Source organism: Mesocricetus auratus, unplaced genomic scaffold (genome assembly GCF_017639785.1).
Source record: "Mesocricetus auratus isolate SY011 unplaced genomic scaffold, BCM_Maur_2.0 Super-Scaffold_100013, whole genome shotgun sequence".
Lineage (NCBI taxonomy): Eukaryota > Metazoa > Chordata > Mammalia > Rodentia > Cricetidae > Mesocricetus > Mesocricetus auratus.
Window position 1 is genome coordinate 70,755,278 of NW_024429196.1, and position 6,433 is coordinate 70,761,710.

At 40.1% G+C, this 6,433-nt stretch overlaps 1 long non-coding RNA gene across 1 annotated transcript in view; it reads left to right on the plus strand.

The window, feature by feature from the left end:
• The window catches only part of LOC121143656, a 41,577-nt gene that overhangs the window by 21,863 nt on the left and 13,281 nt on the right, over positions 1-6,433 (plus strand). The window lies entirely within an intron of this gene.

The following is a 6,433-nucleotide window of genomic DNA, read 5'->3' on the forward strand; positions in this document are numbered from 1 at the left end:
ACAAAAGCCCTAACTAAACCACTGAGAAACAACAATGTTGAGCGCCAGGAGATTGGGAAAGTCCAAATCTATCAAACAGTTGAATGTAACTGCTCACAGGCAACTAACTAATCAACCTGAAGGGCCCAGACCCTCACCTGGCCCCTGTTTTGGCAGCCATGACAGGCTGCAGAAAAGACCCAGCAAGACATAGGCCCCTGATGGAGAAGCAGGTGCTGAGCTCCCAACCTTGCCCTCCATGTGGCAAGGAACCAATCAGAAGTTAGCCAGCTGGCTCTGGATATGCTTTACTGATAACAATGGAATGCAGAGTGTAATAACCACCCTGGGAGGGCCTCTGGGCATAGCAACCTTCCTGCAGCTATAGTTGACCAATCAACACAGGGACAGGTTGTCCAAGCCTGGAGCTGCACCAATCCTGAGACTGTTGCTATGTACTAGCAGACTCCCCAGACACTCCCCTAGCTCTACCCCAAATATATTCCCTGCCCCACTGCTGCTGGAGGTCCCTCCTGTCCCAGTTTGCTTTACCTGCTGTGTAAGATGGACGGGGAACCCAAGTTAATTCATAAAATTGACTACTTTTGCATCGGATTGGGTCTCTTGATGATTCGGGGGTTCACAGTTTAGGCACAACACTACTTTCTCTTCTAGCAAATGGCAAGGTTTAGAGTACTGACTGTCTTAACTTGTATTTGGGGATTCTGCTCCAATTTGGCCTGGTAGTAAGCCACTCTGCCCACTATTATCCATCAGCTTGTACTGACATTCAGCAGGAAAACCTTATAGCAATGTTGTTTTCCATTGTGAGTTTATCTGCCTCCTGAAAGGTGCTGCCAAGGCCTGAAAACACATGGCGGCCAGTCAGAGGTCACCAGACCCAATTGCTTAGACAAGTACTCCACTGGTCAATTCCTCTGTCCCATGGGTTGAGTCAACAGGGCTAATCCAACTCCTCCCTTTTCATATGCATAAAGCACAAATGGGTACAAGATATGGGGATTTCCAGGGCAAATGCCTGGGTCCATTGTCTTTTTATCAGGTTGAAACTCTCATCTTCTAGTCATGATAGCAACAAGCTCAGTTTGTTTCACTTTAGGGCTCCATGAAGTGGCTTGGCTACTGCTGAAAATTCAGAGACTCAGAGTCCTGAGAACCCTTTCTTGAAGTTTTTCAACATCATGTGAATTACCACAGGACTCATCAACTGAGAGGAACCCATGACTTGATTTTATATGTGGCTGGAGTGTACATAATGTATGCCCGGTGAGGTGGGGGAGCCCAGAGAGCTCCCTTTCAGTCTGATGCCCATTTAGACAACCAATCCGGCAATTTAAGAGGCCTTAGAGTCACATGTATAAATCACAGTCCCATGCTTAGTCATTTCTTACTACTTGAACTGAGTGGTTGTTCAGATTAAGCGTCCCCATCAGAACCACAGGTTGGCATTCAGACTCTGTAGCCTTAGGGCCATTGGAGCCATCATTTTCATCCTTGAATTCATGCTCATTCACCCAGACTTTAAACTGTTAATTCCTAGTTATTCCCATTGAACCCTGTTCTACTTAGAAACCCAGATCCCAGTTACCTTGGTAAGATGGAAGGAGGGCTTGTTCCCTTGGAACTTTTCAAGGGTCATGAGTATCTCCTGTGGGGAATCAGACTGTGCTGGCTCCTATCTTCCTACCTCAGGCTGTCTTACCTGGTCCTGATGGCCACTCCCAGTTCTTGTCCCCTACACTGCTGGAGTCCATCAGTGGGTTGCAGGCTCTAGGAGACCCCAAAATACCATCAAGAGTGAGTACTTCTCAACTCCTGGGGCCTCCAAGATGGGGTTGCCAAGAAGGGGGACCTTTTTACCCTAGGGAAATGTGATAGTAAAATCTCACTGGGGCCTCCAGAAATGTGAGGATTTCTGGGAAACTGAATCACCAAGCCATTTTCAGTTGGGGAAAGGGAAGTTTATTATGACTGTGTGACATGACCCAAATCACTCTGTAATGGTGTCAGCCTTGTACCTCAATTTCAGCAGTCTTTCATTATGAGGAGCATAAGTAAACAAACAAATTTGATCAGTGATGGTCTCAGTTACAAAGGGAAGTTTCCTTGATGAATACTTAGTGTGAGTTGGGAATTGTGTTAGTCTACTAAAGCGGTAGTTGCAGGTTCATGACTTCACTAACCCTGGATATTTGGCTTGGTTTATAGTATCAGCCATAATTTCTGTCTTGTTGAGCAATCAAGTCTATTGAGAGAGCTGTTGGTACTACCAAGGTATGCATGCATGCCATTATTATTGCACCCTTAGGGTTTTGGTGCCATACTGATGGTTGCTGTGATTATATAATGGCTTAGTAGTTGGGTAGGACTGTTGGTTGCCTCCCTCTTTTGGAAGCTTGCATGGTGCCTTCTGGTGTCTGAGGCTTGATGAGAGCCCCTGGAGACAGGATCAGCCCATACAGCCTGAGGTAGAGAAAGAAAGCTAGTGGCCAGCTGCTTTCTTTTCTGATACTAGCTTTAAGTTTGAACTCCAATATCTGTCTCTGGGTCATTTATTTGTGTTACACTGGGTCATATGACAGATTTTTAGCTTTTTGAAAATTCTTCACATTGATTTTCAGAGTGACTGGAACAGTTTGAAATCCACTAATAATGAGTGAAGACCCCCTTTTTCTTATGCCCCCTCTGACATTGATGGTTTTGTTGACCTTTGCCTTTCTGATGGGGATAAGATGAAATCTCATTGATTTGCATTTCTCTAATTGCTAGGAATGATCTTTTCAAGATATTTATTGACCTTGTTTTTGTTGTGTTTTGTTTTCCTTTTTTCTTTTGAGAATTCTGTTCAGGTTCCAGGATCACTTTTTTAATGGATCACTACTGTTTTGGTTTTGGTTTGGGTGGTTTTTTTGCTTTCTTTATATATTCTGGATACTAATCTCTGTCAGATGCATAGCTGGAAAACACCCACTACTACTGTGGGCTTCCTCTTCATCAGACTGTTGAAGTCCCATGCATAAATTGGCCTTAATTCTTGGGTAAACAAAGTCCTAGTCAGAAAATCTGTTCCTACACCTGCATCATGTAGGGTGCTGCCTACGTTTTCTTCAAGCAGTTTCAGTATTTTGGGTTTCACATTTAGGTATTTGATCCAGAAGCTTTTTGATAGAATTTCTGGGATTTCTTGAACCTGACCAGAACTTCTTCCTGGCTTCATGCTAAAGGGGGGCCATCAAGGATGAAAAGGAAAGAGTGACAAACTGGGGTCAGGAGGGCTGCGAGGGCTGTGACCCAAGTCTGCAAATCTATTAGTATCACAGCTCCTTAATGTACCCCTCAAATGAGGAAGCAGAAAAGTTCATCAGACAGCAGAGTTACATCTCAGAGCAATGTTGATCCGAATGGATCAAATACCTCAAAGTGTTAATTCTTCTTTTGCAAGGTACACACTAGTGCCTGGACCATCTGAACACAGCTTTACAAGGAAAATGTCAAGCGCTAGGCTATGGCCTTGAGCCCCCTCCCTTCAGCCCTGGTGCCAGTCCATGGCTGGCCATGCCAAGCATAACACTAGCAAGGGGACAAAAGCCCAGTGCTCCTTGTTCCACTCACAAGATCCCAAAGGGCATTTGACCCTACTTATCCCACAACTATTTCTAATGTATGATATGTCATTTGCAAACAGGGACAGTTTGGCTTCTTTTTCTATTTGTATCTCTTAAATTTCCTTCTCTTACTTTTTGCTCCAACTGGTGGTGTGAACACAATATTGAAAAGAGGTAACACAGTGGGCAGCCTTGTCTCATTCCTGACCCAGTGGCATTGTTTTAAGTTTTTCTCCTTTTAGAGTGAAGTTAGTTGGCTGTGGGTTTCTCATATGTAACCTTTATAATGTTGAGCTATGTTTTCTCTAATACTACATTCTCTAGAGAGTTTTATCGTGAAGGCATATTGGATTTTGTCAAAGGCTTTTTCCTTCATCTATTAAGATAATCATGTGATTTTTAAAGTTCATTTATATGATTTATTATATTTGTTGACATTCATGTATTGAAACATCCCTACATTTCAGGGGTAAAGCTACTTTGAGTATCACAGATGGATAATCCTTTTGATCCTGTTCACAGGTATTTTATTGAGAATTTTTAAATCTGTGTTCATCTTAGACATTGACCTGAAGTTTTCTTTTTGTTGTATCTTTGCCTCATTTGGACATTAGTATGGTAGTGGCTTTAGAGGAGTTTGAGAGTGCTCCTTTTTTTAATTCTTAAGGAGGATTGGCTGCAGATCTTAGAAAGTCTGGTAGGACTCTGATGCAAACCCATCTGTCTCTTGAATTTTTTTAGTTGGAAAGCTTTGTATTTCTAGTTCAATCTCATTTATTAGGGATATTTGAGTTGTTCACTTCTTTTAGGTTTAATTTTGGTGGTTTGAATGAATATAGAAATTCATCCATTATTTTAGTTTTTTCAACCTAATGGAGAATAGGATTTTGAGTACTCCTTTAAAATACTCTGAATTTACTTGGGTGTCTGTTGTAATGTTTTCCTGTTTATTACTGATTCTGTTGATTTGTGTCCCCTCTTTTGGGGAGGGCTCTACAATCTTACCTGCTTTAAGAACCAGCTCTTAGATTAATTTATTCATAGTGTTGTTTCTATTTCATTAATCTCTGCTCTGATTTTTATTATTTCTTGATGTCCAGTGTGTTTGGATGGGAAATTTTTTACTTGAATCATTAAGTCATTTATTTGCACTATTTTTATTTTTAATGTAGCATGTAGAGCTATAATTTTCCTCAATGACTGCTTTCAGTGTGTCCCATATATTTTGTTGTGTTGTCATTTTCATTTAATTATAGGAATTTTTTTCTTTCTTGAGCCATTTATCATTCACCAATGGTTATTTAATTTAGTTCACTGGAAATTTGTTTGCTGTCAATTTTGAGTTTTATTGCATTGTATTAAGACAGGATACATAGTTTTTTCAGTCTTTGCCAAGATTTGTCTTGTGTCCCTGGATGTGATCTATTTTAAAGAAGTTTCTATGTGCTGTTGAGTAGAATGTGTATTCTTCAGTGTTTGGTGGAAGAGTCTGTAGATGCCTATTAAGCCCACTAGATGTATTATGTCTGTTAATTTTTATGTTTTTTATTTTGGGTCCAGATGACCTGCCTTTTGGAGAAAGCAAAATGGTGAAATCACTTATTATTAATTGGCTAATGTTAATCTGTGGCTTTTAATTCAGTAGTGCTGAAATGGGGTACACCAGTGTTTGGGGACATATATTTTTATTACAATAATGCCTTCCTGGTTAACTGTTCCCTTGTTAGAATGAAGTTTCCCTCTTTATCTCTTCTGATTACTTTGAGGTCTATTTTGTCAAATAGGATAGAGATGCCTGTTTTCTTCCTGGTCTCAGTTGATTGGAGTAATTATGTCTACCCTACCCTTTTACTTTAAGATACTGCCTATCTTTTTTTTTTCTTTTTTGTTTTTGTTTTTGTTTTGTTTTTTTCTTTTACGAGACAGGGTTTCTCTGTATTGTTTTGGAGGCTGTTGGTCCAGCCCAGCCTCGAACTCACAGAGATCGAGAGAGCCTGCCTCTCTGCTCCTGAGTGCTGGGATTAAAGGCGTGCGCCACCACTGCCCGGCGATACTGCCTATCTTTAAAGCAAAGATGTGTTTCTTATAGACAACTGATAGATAGACTTTATTTCTTTATCAATTCTGTCAGTCTGTGTCTTTTGACCAAAGACTTGAGACCATTAATATTCAACATTAATTATTGAAATGTGTATGTTGACTGGCCATTGTGCTATTGGTTTTTGGTGTTGTGTTTTCAGTGGTTCTTTGTCTTTTAGTAATTATGGCTTCTTATTTCCAAAGTTTCTTGACTATAGTCATTCCTCTCTTCGGTTTAAAGAATTGGTTCCTACATTTTAAGTTTGATTTGTTGGATTTTTGTAGGATGTTAATATTGTGGAACGTTTTTCTTTCTCTTTCAACTATGGTAGCTAGTTTTGCTAGGTATATTAGTTTATGTTGGCCATTATGATCTTTTAGGACTTGGAATGCATTGCTCCATGTTTTTCTGACTTTCAAAGTTTCCACTGAGAAATCAGCTGTCATTTTGAGTTTTCCTTTGTATGCAGCAAATTCTTTTTCTTGTAGCTTTCAAAACACTTTTTTCCAGCATACTTAGTGCAATCATGGTTTTATTTTCTCATCTTCTCTATTTGGTGCTTTGTATCCATCTTGTATCTATATAAGCATTATTTTCCTTTATTTGGGGAAGTTTTATTCTACCATCAGGTTGAAGATCCAGCCGATGCCATTGACTTGGGATTTTTCTCCCTCATCTATGAGGTTTTGACTTTCTATGGCATCCTACATTTTCTTACTTTCCTGTTACTTTTATTTTCCTTTCCTCT